The sequence below is a fragment of the Oncorhynchus tshawytscha genome, linkage group LG01, assembly GCF_018296145.1.
Source record: "Oncorhynchus tshawytscha isolate Ot180627B linkage group LG01, Otsh_v2.0, whole genome shotgun sequence".
NCBI classification, from domain to species: Eukaryota; Metazoa; Chordata; class Actinopteri; order Salmoniformes; family Salmonidae; genus Oncorhynchus; species Oncorhynchus tshawytscha.
This window is the reverse complement of record NC_056429.1, coordinates 2266419-2279417: the sequence shown is the minus strand read 5'-3', so window position 1 is coordinate 2279417 and position 12999 is coordinate 2266419. Positions and strand designations below refer to the sequence as shown.

General features: G+C 42.5%; 1 protein-coding gene across 1 annotated transcript in view; it reads left to right on the top strand.

Moving 5' to 3' along the window:
- The window catches only part of LOC121847234 (calphotin-like), a 174946-nt gene that overhangs the window by 50652 nt on the left and 111295 nt on the right, over positions 1–12999 (top strand). The window lies entirely within an intron of this gene.

Here is a 12999-nt window from a genome sequence, read left to right as displayed (position 1 = left end):
TATATATAAATAGATATTTCTGCAGTGTCAGTGGAAGCATAACTAACCCTGTTACATTGGCATGGGAAACACACGTTTACATTGCCTCAGCAAGTTGAATAAACAATAAACAAAAATTAACAGTAAACATTACACTCACAAGTGTTTCAAAAGAATATAGACTTGTCAAATGTTATATTATTGGCTATGTATAGTGTTGCCCTTTTCTTGTGGCAACAGGTCACAAATCTTGCTGCTGTGATGCACATATTTCACCCAGTAGAACATCTAGGCCATGTTCTGTTATAATCTCCACCCGGCACAGCCAGAAGAGGACTGGCCACCCCACATAGCCTGGTTCCTCTCTAGGTTTCTTCCTAGGTTTTGGCCTTTCTAGGGAGTTTTTCCTAGCCACCGTGCTTCTACACCTGCATTGCTTGCTGTTTGGGGTTTTAGGCTGGGTTTCTGTATAGCACTTTGAGATATCAGCTGATGTATGAAGGGCTATATAAATAAATTAGATTTGACATGGGAGTTTATCAAACGTTGATTTGTATTTTATTTCTTTGTGGGTCTGTGTAATCTGAGAGAAATATGTCTCTCTAATATGGTCATACATTGGGCAGGAGGTTAGGAAATGCAGCTCAGTTTCCACCTCATGTTGTGGGCAGTGTGTACATGGCCTGTCTTCTCTTGAGAGCCATGTCTGCCTACGGCGGCCTCTTTAAATAGCAAGTCTATGGTCACTGAGTCTGTACATAGTCAAAGCTTTTCTTAATTTTGGGTCAGTCACAGTAGTCAGGTATTCTGCCACTGTGTACTCTCTGTTTCCGGAGTTTCAAGTAATTATCTTTTTGTTTTCTCATGATTTGGTTGGGTCCAATCATGTTGCTGTCCTGGGGTCCTGTGGGGTCTGTTTTTTTTTCTTCCGAATTCTGTCGGGATCTTCATGAAATGGGTTTCCATGGCTGAGCATCTGCAAGCAAGCCTAAAATCACCATGTGCAATGCCAAGCGTCGGCTGGAGTGGTGTAAAGCTCGCCGCCATTGGACTCTGGAGCAGTGGAAACGCGTTCTCTGGAGTGATGCCACCATGTGGCAGTCCGACGGATGAATCTGGGCTTGACAGATTCCAAGAGAACGCTACCTGCCCCAATGCATAGTGCCAACTGTAAAGTTTGGTGGAGGAGGAATAATGGTCTGGGGCTGTTTTTCATTGTTCGGGCTAGGCCCCTTAGTTCCAGTAAAGGGAAATCTTAACGCTACAGCATACAATGACATTCTAGACGACTCTGTGCTTCAAACTCTGTTGCAACAGTTTGGGGAAGGCCCTTTCCTGTTTCAGCATGACAATGCCCCCTTGTACAAAGTGAGGTCCATACAGAAATGGTTTGTTGAGATCGGTGTGGAAGACCTTGACTGGCCTGCACAGAGCCCTGACCTCAACCCCATAAAACACATTTGGGATGAATTGGAACGCCAACTGCGAGCCAGGCCTAATCGCCCAACATCAGTGCCTGACCTCACTAATGCTCTTGTGGCTGAATGGAAGCAAGTCCCAAGTTCCAACATCTAGTGGAAAGCCTTCCCAGAAGAGTGGAGGCTGTTATAGCAGCAAAGGGGGGGACCAACTCCATATTATTGCCAATGATTTTGGAATGAGATTTTCGACGAGCAGGTGTCCACATACTTTTGGTCTTGTAATGTAGTTCTTTATGTGCTCTAAGATGGAATTTGTAGTCCTGACAACTGGACCTTATTTGGAACACCGTTATTTTGGTCTTACTGATATTTACTGTCAGGGCCCAGGTCTGTCAGGGCCCAGGTCTGTCAGGGCCCAGGTCTGTCAGGGCCCAGGTCTGACAGAATCTGTGCAGAAGATCTAGGTGCTGCTGTAGGCCCTCCTTCGTTGGTGGACAGAAGCACCAGATGATCAGTGAACAGTAGACATTTGACTTCAAATCAAATGAAAGTTTATTGATTTTGTACACAATTCAAATCAAATCAAATTTTATTTGTCACATTCTTTGTGAACAGCAGGTGTAGACTAACAGTGAAATGCTTACTTACAGGCCTTACTTCCTAACAATGCAGAGAGAAAAATGTATAACTCAAGGAATAAATACACAATGAGTAACGATAAGAAAATAGAGAAATCATCCCTGAAAAACATCCCCACAGCATGATGATGCTTCACTGTGTTGATGGCGCCAGGTTTCCTCCAGACGTGACGCTTGGCATTCAGGTCAAAGAGTTCAATCTTGGTTTCATCAGACCAGAGAATCTTGTTTCTGATGGTCTGAGAGTCCTTTGGGGGGCTTTTGACAAACTCCAAGCAGGCTGTCATGTACCTTTTACTGAGGAGTGGCTTCCATCTGGCCACTCTACCATAAATGCCTGATTGGTGGAGTGCTGCAGAGATGGTCCTTCTGGAAGGTTCTCCCATCTCCACAGAGGAACTCTGGAGCTCTGTCAGAGTGACCATCGGGTTCTTGGTCACCTCCCTGACCAAATGCCCTTCTCCCTCGATTGCTTAGTTTGGCTGGGCAACCAGCTCTAGGAAGAATCTTGGTGGTTCCAAACATCTTCCATTTTTGAATGATGGAACTGTGTTCTTCGGGACCTTCAATGCTGTAGAAATGTTTTGGTGCCCTTCCCCAGATCTATGCCTCGACACAATCCTGTCTCGGAGCGCTACGGACAATTCCTTCGACCTCATGGCTCGGTTTTTGCTCTGACATGCACTGTCAACTGTGGGACCTTATATAGACAGGTGTCTGTGCCTTTCCAAATTATGTCCAATCAATTGAATTTATCACAAGTGGACTCCAATCAAGTTGTAGAAACATCATAAGGATGATCAATGGAAACAGGATGCACCTGAGCTGAATTTCGAGTCTCAAATCAAATGTTTGTTTGTTTTTCTTCACATGCTTACTTACTAGCCCTTACCCAACAATATTAAGATAAATGAGGGACAAGTAAAAAATAGATAATAAAATACAAATAATTAAAGAGCAGCAGTAGAATAACAAGAGACTATATACAGGGTGTTACGGTACAGAGTCAATGTGGAGACTATATACAGGGTATTACGGTACAGAGTCAATGTGGAGGCTATATACAGGGTGTTACGGTACAGAGTCAATGTGGAGACTATATACAGGGTATCAATGTGGAGGCTATATACAGGGTATTACGGTACAGAGTCAATGTGGAGGCTATATACAGGGGGTACCGTGAGTCAATGTGGAGATTATATACAGGGGGTACAGAGTCAATGTGGAGGCTATATACAGGGTATTACGGTACAGAGTCAATGTGGAGGCTATATACAGGGTATTACAGGGTGGAGGCTTATACAGGGGGTACTGGTACAGAGTCAATGTGGAGGCTATATACAGGGGGTACCGGTACAGAGTCAATGTGGAGGCTATATACAGGGTATTACGGTACAGAGTCAATGTAGAGGCTATATACAGGGGGTACTGGTACAGAGTCAATGTGGAGGCTATATACAGGGTATTACGGTACAGAGTCAATGTAGAGGCTATATACAGGGGGTACCGGTACAGAGTCAATGTAGAGGCTATATACAGGGTATTACGGTACAGAGTCAATGTGGAGGCTATATACAGGGTGTTACGGTACAGAGTCAATGTGGAGGCTAAATACAGGGGGTACCGGTACAGAGTCAATGTAGAGGCTATATACAGGGGTACTGGTACAGAGTCAGTGTGGAGGCTATATACAGGGGTACTGGTACAGAGTCAATGTGGAGGCTATATACAGGGGGTACCGGTACAGAGTCAATGTGGAGGCTATATACAGGGGGTACCGGTACAGAGTCAATGTGGAGGCTATATACAGGGGGTACCGGTACAGAGTCAATGTGGAGGCTATATACAGGGGTACTGGTACAGAGTCAATGTGGAGGTTATATACAGGGGGTACCGTTACAGAGTCAATGTGGAGGTTATATACAGGGGGTACCAGTACAGAGTCAATGTGGAGACTATATACATGGGGTACCAGTACAGAGTCAATGTGGAGACTATAGACAGGGGGTACTGGTACAGAGTCAATGTGGAGGCTATATACAGGGTGTTACGGTACAGAGTCAATGTGGAGGCTATATACAGGGGGTACCGGTACAGAGTCAATGTGGAGGCTATATACAGGGGGTACCGGTACAGAGTCAATGTGGAGGCTATATACAGGGGGTACCGGTACAGAGTCAATGTGGAGGCTATATACAGGGGGTACTGGTACAGAGTCAATGTGGAGGCTATATACAGGGAGTACTGGTACAGAGTCAATGTGGAGGCTATATACAGGGGGTACTGGTACAGAGTCAATGTGGAGGCTATATACAGGGGGTACTGGTACAGAGTCAATGTGGAGGCTATATACAGGGGGTACTGGTACAGAGTCAATGTGGAGGCTATATACAGGGGTACTGGTACAGAGTCAATGTGGAGGCTATATACAGGGGGTACTGGTACAGAGTCAATGTGGAGGCTATATACAGGGGGTACCGGTACAGAGTCAATGTGGAGGCTATATACAGGGGGTACCGGTACAGAGTCAATGTGGAGGCTATATACAGGGTGTACTGGTACAGAGTCAATGTGGAGGCTATATACAGGGGGTACCGGTACAGAGTCAGTGTGGAGGCTATATACAGGGGGTACTGGTACAGAGTCAATGTGGAGGCTATATACAGGGGGTACCGGTACAGAGTCAGTGTGGAGGCTATATACAGGGGGTACCGCGGTACTGAGTCAATGTGGAGGCTATATACAGCGGGTACCGGTACAGAGTCAATGGGGAGGCTATATACAGGGGGTACAGGAACAGAGTCAATGTGGAGGCTATATACAGGGGGTACCGATACAGAGTCAATGTGGAGGCTATATACAGGGGGTACCGATACAGAGTCAATGTGGAGGCTATATACAGGGGGTTCCGATACAGAGTCAATGTGGCAACGGTTAGTCGAGGTAATTGAGGTAGTATGTACATGTCAGTAGAGTTATTAAAGGGACTATGCATAGATAAAAACAGAGAGTAACAACAGCGTAAAAGGGGGGGGTAAATGCAAATGGTCTTGTTAGCCATTTGATTAGCTGTTCAGGAGTCTTATGACGAGGAGGTAGAAGCTGTTTAGAAGCATCTTGGACCTAGACTTGGTGCTCCGGTACCGCTTGCCGTGTGGTAGCAGAGAGAACAGTCTATGACTAGGGTGGCTGGAGTCTTTGACAATTTTTAGGGCCTTCCTCTGACACCGCCTGGTATAAAGGTCCTGGATGGCAGGAAGCTTGGCCCCGGTGATGTACTGGTCTGTACGCACTGTACCCTCTGTAGTGCCTAGCGGTCGGAGGCCAAGCAGTTGCCATACCAGGCAGTGATGCAACCCGTCAGGATGCTCTCGATGGTGCAGCTGTAGAACCTTTTGAGGATCTGAGGACCCATTCAGTCTCCTGAGGGGTAATAGGCTTTGTCGTGTCCTCTTCATGACTGTCTTGGTGTGTTTGGACCATGATAATTTGTTGGTGATGTGGACACCAAGGAACTTGGAGCTCTCAACCTGCTCCACTACAGCCCGTCAATGAGAATGGGGGTGTGCTCAGTCCTTCTTTTCCTGTAGTCCACAATCATCTCCTTTGTCTTGATCACGTTGAGGAAGAGGTTGTTGTCCTGGCACCACACGGCCAGGTCTCTGACCTCCTCCCTATAGGCTGTCTCATCGTTGTCGGTGATCAAGACTACCCCAGTTGTGTCATCAGAAAACTTAATGATGGTGTTGGAGTCGTGTTTGGCCACACAGTCGTGAGTGAACAGGGAGTACAGGAGTGTGCTGAGCACGCACCCCTGAGGAGCCCCTGTGTTGAGGATCAGTGTGGCGGATGTGTTGTTACCTACCCTTACCGCCTGGGGGCAGGAAGTCCAGGATCCAGTTGCAGAGGGAGGTATTTAGTCCCAGGGTCCTTAGCTTAGTGATGAGCTTTGAGGGCACAATGGTGTTGAACGTTGAGCTGTAGTTAATGAACAGAATTCTCACTTAGGTGTTCCTTTTGTCCAGGAGTGAAAGGGAAGTGTGGAGTGCAATAAAGAAAGCATCATCTGTGTATCTGTTGGTGCGGTATGCAAATTGGAGTGGGTCTAGGGTTTCTGGCATAATGGTGTTGATGTGAGCCATGACCAGCCTTTCAAAGCACGTCGTACAGACGTGAGTGCTACGGGGCGGTAGACACTTAGGCAGGTTAACTTAGTGTTCTTGAGCACAAGGACGTTGGTGGTCTACTTGAAACATGTTGGTATTACAGACTCAGTCAGGGAGAGGTTGAAAGTGTAAATGAAAACACGTCCTAGCAAAGGGTCTGAAACTTATGAAAATAAGGTATCCGTTAATTTTTCAATTTTTTGTACCTGTCATTATGGGGTATTGTGATGTCATTATTGTGTGTAGATTGATGAGGTAAAATACATTTTAGAATAAAGCTGTAACGCAACAAAATGTGGAAAAAGTCAAGGGGTCTGTATACTTTACGAAAATATAACATGTACAGTCTGGTCCCATGTTTCATGAGCTGAAATAAAAGATCCCAGAAATGTTCCATACACACAAAAAGCTTATTTCTCTCAAATTCTGTGCACAAATTTGGTTACATCCATGTTAGTGAACATTTCTCCTTTGCCAAGATAATCCATCCATCTGACAGGTGTAGCATATCAAGAAGCTGATTAAACAGCATGATCGTTACATATTTGCACCTTGTGCTTGTGACAATAAAAGGCCACTCTAAAATGCGTAGTTTTGTCACACAACACAAGCCACAGATGTTTGAAGTTTTGAGTGAGTGTGCAATTGGCATGCTGACTGAAGGAATATCCATCATAGCTGTTGCCAAAGAATTGAATGTTAATTTCTCTACCATAAGCAACGTTGTTTTAGATTATTTGGCAGTACGTCCAACTGGCCTCACAACCGCAGACCACGTAACCACGCCAACCCAGGACCTCCACATCCAGTTTCACCTGTGGAATCGTCTGAGGCCAGCAACCCTGATGAAACTGTGGGTTTGCACAACCAAATAATTTCTGCACAAACTGTCAAAAACCGTCTCAGGGAAGCTCATCTGCGTGCTCGTCGTCCTCCCCAGGGTCTTGACCTGACTGCAGTTCAGCGTCGTAACCGACTTCAATGGGCAAATGCTCACCTTCGATGGCCACTGGCATGCTGGAGAAGTGTGCTCTTCACAGATGAATCCCGGTTTCTGTAAAGGGCAGATGGCAGACAGTGTGTAAGGCGTTGTGTGGGCGAGCGGTTTGCTGATGTCAACGTTGTGAACAGAGTGTCCCATGGTGATGGTGGGGTTATGGTATGGACAGGCATAAGCTATGGACAACAAACACAATTGTATTTTATTAACAGCAATTTGAATGCACAGAGGTACTGCTACAAGATCCTGAGGCCCATTGACGTGCCATTCATCCGTCCCCATCACCTCATGATAATGCACAGCCCCATGTTGCAAGGATCTGTACACAATTCCTGGAAGCTGAAAATGTCCCAGTTCTTCCATGGCCTGCGTACTCACCAGACATGTCACCCATTGAGCATGTTTGGGATGCTCTGGATCGATGTGTATGACAGCATGTCCCAGTTCTTCCATGTCGTGCATACTCACCAGACATGATACCCATTGAGCATGTTTGGGATGCTCTGGATCGACGTGTACCAGTTCCCGCCAATATCCAGCAACTTCACACAGACATTGAAGAGGAGGGGAACAACATTCCACAGGCCACAATCAACAGCCTGATCAACTCTATGTGAAGGAGGTGTGTTGTGCTGCATGAGGCAAATGGTGGTCACACCAGATACTGACTGGTTTTCTGATCCATATCCCTACCTATATATCTGTGACCAACAGATGCATATCTGTATTCCCAGTCATGTGAAATTCAGAGATTAGGGCCTAATGAATTTATTTCAATTGACTGATTCCCTTCTATAAAATCTTTGAAATTGTTGCATGTTGCGTTCATATTTTAGTTCAGTGTACGTTGAAGAGGGTGGGGCTCAAGCTGCACCCCTGTCTCACCCCACAGATCTGAGGAAAGAAATCTGTGTGTTTATTGTCAATTTTGTTGTTTGTGTACATTGATTTTATAATGTCATATGTTTTCCCTCAACACCACCATCCTCTATCAATTTGTATATTTGACCCTCGTGCCAAATTGAGTCAAACGCTTTTTCTAAATAATTTTTAAAATTTGTTTTATTTCACCTTTATTTAACCAGGTAGGCTAGTTGAGAACAAGTTCTCATTTACAACTGCGACCTGGCCAAGATAAAGCATAGCAGTGTGAACAGACAACACAGAGTTACACATGGAGTAAACAATAAACAAGCCAATAACACAGTAGAAAAAATATATTAAAAAAATTGAAAAAAAAAGAAAAAAAATGCAAAATGCATGAGGAGGTAGGCGAATAATTACAATTTAGCAGATTAACACTGGAGTGATAAATGATCAGATGGTCATGTGCAGGTAGAGATACTGGTGTGCAAAAGAGCAGTAAAGTAAATAAATAAAAACAGTATGGGGATGAGGTAGGTAAAAATGGGTGGGTTATTTACCAATAGACTACGTACAGCTGCAGCGATCGGTTAGCTGCTCAGATAGCAGATGTTTAAAGTTGGTGAGGGAGAAAAAAGTCTCCAACTTCAACGATTTTTGCAATTCGTTCCAGTCACAGGCAGCAGAGTACTGGAAGGAAAGGCGGCCAAATGAGCATGAAAATACTTTGCTTTTGTTTTGTTTTGTTTGTTTGTCAATTAGCGTGAGTAGGGTGTAGATGTGGTCTGTCATACGGTATGTGGGTAAGAAACCAATTTGACATTTGCTCAGGATATAGTTTTCACTGAGGAAATGTTGGAGTCTGCTGTGGATGAAACTGCAGAGGATACCACTGTAGTTATTGGGGTCAGATTTGTCTCCCCTTGTGTGGATTTGTGTGATCAGACCTTGGTTCCAAATATTGGGGAAGATGCCTGAGATAAGCATGATGTTAAAGAGTTTAAGTATAGCCAATTGGAATATGTTTTTTCATTTCATTTAGGATACCATCGCTACAGGACTTTTTGGGTTGGAGGGTTTGTATTTTGTCCTGTAGTTCATTCAATGTAATTGTAGAATCCAGTGCAATTCGGGGTCTTTAATGGGTCTTTAATAGTTGATTCAAAGTTTTGCTAATTATCATGTATATGTGTTTGCTCTTGGTTCTGTGTTATAGAGCCAAAAATATTAGTGACATCGTTGATCCATACATCTCCATTTTGGATAGATAACTCTCCATGTTGTTGTTTTGGATAGGTAACTCTCCATGTTGTTGTTTTGGATAGGTAACTCTCCATGTTGTTGTTTTGGATAGGTAACTCTCCATGTTGTTGTTTTGGATAGGTAACTCTCCATGTTGTTGTTTTGGATAGGTAACTCTCCATGATGTTGTTTTGGACAGATAACTCTCCATGTTGTTGTTTTGGATAGGTAACTCTCCATGTTGTTGTTTTGGATAGGTAACTCTCCATGTTGTTGTTTTGGATAGGTAACTCTCCATGTTGTTGTTTTGGATAGGTAACTCTCCATGTTGTTGTTTTGGATAGGTAAGATAACTCTCCATGTTGTTGTTTTGGATAGGTAACTCTCCATGTTGTTGTTTTGGATAGGTAACTCTCCATGTTGTTGTTTTGGATAGGTAACTCTCCATGTTGTTGTTTTGGACAGATAACTCTCCATGTTGTTGTTTTGGATAGGTAACTCTCCATGTTGTTGTTTTGGATAGGTAACTCTCCATGTTGTTGTTTTGGATAGGTAACTCTCCATGTTGTTGTTTTGGATAGGTAACTCTCCATGTTGTTGTTTTGGATAGGTAACTCTCCATGTTGTTGTTTTGGATAGGTAACTCTCCATGTTGTTGTTTTGGATAGGTAACTCTCCATGTTGTTGTTTTGGATAGGTAACTCTCCATGTTGTTGTTTTGGATAGGTAACTCTCCATGTTGTTGTTTTGGATAGATAACTCTCCATGTTGTTGTTTTGGATAGGTAAGTCTCTCCATGTTGTTGTTTTGGATAGATAACTCTCCATGTTGTTGTTTTGGATAGATAACTCTCCATGTTGTTGTTTTGGATAGGTAACTCTCCATGTTGTTGTTTTGGATAGGTAACTCTCCATGTTGTTGTTTTGGATAGATAACTCTCCATGTTGTTGTTTTGGATAGGTAACTCTCCATGTTGTTGTTTTGGATAGGTAACTCTCCATGTTGTTGTTTTGGATAGGTAACTCTCCATGTTGTTGTTTTGGATAGGTAACTCTCCATGTTGTTGTTTTGGATAGGTAACTCTCCATGTTGTTGTTTTGGATAGGTAACTCTCCATGTTGTTGTTTTGGATAGGTAACTCTCCATGTTGTTGTTTTGGATAGGTAAGTCTCCATGTTGTTGTTTTGGATAGATAACTCTCCATGTTGTTGTTTTGGATAGGTAACTCTCCATGTTGTTGTTTTGGACAGATAACTCTCCATGTTGTTGTTTTGGATAGATAACTCTCCATGTTGTTGTTTTGGACAGATAACTCTCCATGTTGTTGTTTTGGATAACTCTCCATGTTGTTGTTTTGGAGATAACTCTCCATGTTGTTGTTTTGGATAGATAACTCTCCATGTTGTTGTTTTGGATAGATAACTCTCCATGTTGTTGTTTTGGATAGATAACTCTCCATGTTGTTGTTTTGGATAGGTAACTCTCCATGTTGTTGTTTTGGATAGGTAACTCTCCATGTTGTTGTTTTGGATAGGTAACTCTCCATGTTGTTGTTTTGGATAGGTATTGTTGTTTTGGAAGATAACTCCATGTTGTTGTTTTGGATAGATAACTCTCCATGTTGTTGTTTTGGATAGGTAACTCTCCATGTTGTTGTTTTGGATAGGTAACTCTCCATGTTGTTGTTTTGGATAGGTAACTTTCCATGTTGTTGTTTTGGATAGGTAACTCTCCATGTTGTTGTTTTGGATAGGTAACTCTCCATGTTGTTGTTTTGGATAGGTAAGGCTCTCCATGTTGTTGTTTTGGATAGGTAACTCTCCATGTTGTTGTTTTGGATAGATAACTCTCCATGTTGTTGTTTTGGATAGATAACTCTCCATGTTGTTGTTTTGGATAGGTAACTCTCCATGTTGTTGTTTTGGATAGGTAACTCTCCATGTTGTTGTTTTGGATAGGTAACTCTCCATGTTGTTGTTTTGGATAGGTAACTCTCCATGTTGTTGTTTTGGATAGATAACTCTCCATGTTGTTGTTTTGGATAGATAACTCTCCATGTTGTTGTTTTGGATAGGTAACTCTCCATGTTGTTGTTTTGGATAGATAACTCTCCATGTTGTTGTTTTGGATAGATAACTCTCCATGTTGTTGTTTTGGATAGGTAACTCTCCATGTTGTTGTTTTGGATAGGTAACTCTCCATGTTGTTGTTTTGGATAGGTAACTCTCCATGTTGTTGTTTTGGATAGATAACTCTCCATGTTGTTGTTTTGGATAGGTAACTCTCCATGTTGTTGTTTTGGATAGGTAACTCTCCATGTTGTTGTTTTGGATAGGTAACTCTCCATGTTGTTGTTTTGGATAGGTAACTCTCCATGTTGTTGTTTTGGATAGATAACTCTCCATGTTGTTGTTTTGGATAGGTAACTCTCCATGTTGTTGTTTTGGACAGATAACTCTCCATGTTGTTGTTTTGGATAGGTAACTCTCCATGTTGTTGTTTTGGATAGGTAACTCTCCATGTTGTTGTTTTGGATAGATAACTCTCCATGTTGTTGTTTTGGATAGATAACTCTCCATGTTGTTGTTTTGGATAGGTAACTCTCCATGTTGTTGTTTTGGATAGGTAACTCTCCATGTTGTTGTTTTGGATAGGTAACTCTCCATGTTGTTGTTTTGGATAGGTAACTCTCCATGTTGTTGTTTTGGATAGGTAACTCTCCATGTTGTTGTTTTGGATAGGTAACTCTCCATGTTGTTGTTTTGGATAGGTAACTCTCCATGTTGTTGTTTTGGATAGGTAACTCTCCATGTTGTTGTTTTGGATAGGTAACTCTCCATGTTGTTGTTTTGGATAGATAACTCTCCATGTTGTTGTTTTGGACAGATAACTCTCCATGTTGTTGTTTTGGATAGGTAACTCTCCATGTTGTTGTTTTGGATAGGTAACTCTCCATGTTGTTGTTTTGGATAGATAACTCTCCATGTTGTTGTTTTGGATAGGTAACTCTCCATGTTGTTGTTTTGGATAGATAACTCTCCATGTTGTTGTTTTGGATAGGTAACTCTCCATGTTGTTGTTTTGGATAGGTAACTCTCCATGTTGTTGTTTTGGATAGGTAACTCTCCATGTTGTTGTTTTGGACAGATAACTCTTCGTAATGTTGTTTGTTTCCTATTTTCCAGTTTTCCCCGAAGTGATTTTATTCTATGGATTCTTCAATTACATTGAGCTGATTTCTGAAGTGCTGTTCCTTCTCTTTCCATAGTGTATTTCTGTATTGTTTTAGTGATTCACCATAGTGAAGGCTCAGGTCTTCTGAGTCTCTGTGTTTTTGGTTGGACAGGTTTCTTAAATTATTTCTTAGGTTTTTTGCGTTCTTCATCAAACCATTTCTCCTTGTTGTTAGTATTGTCGTGGAAATGTCCTGTATTTACCAAATCATGAGAGCAAACCACCACACAAGTCAGAGTTAGTTATCATAAAGTCCATCTTTAATTATATGAGCTCCATCACAACCCTGTGACTCTCAGATCAATTCAGTGTCTATAAATTAATTCTCTTGAGAGTCCCTTACACATTGCAACTGAGATCCTTTATAGCAAAGACACCCATAGCCAGACAGCATTGGCCATAAATTATCATTCAGCTTTGTCTCCTAAACTATGTTCTTTTCTCGCTCTCAGAAC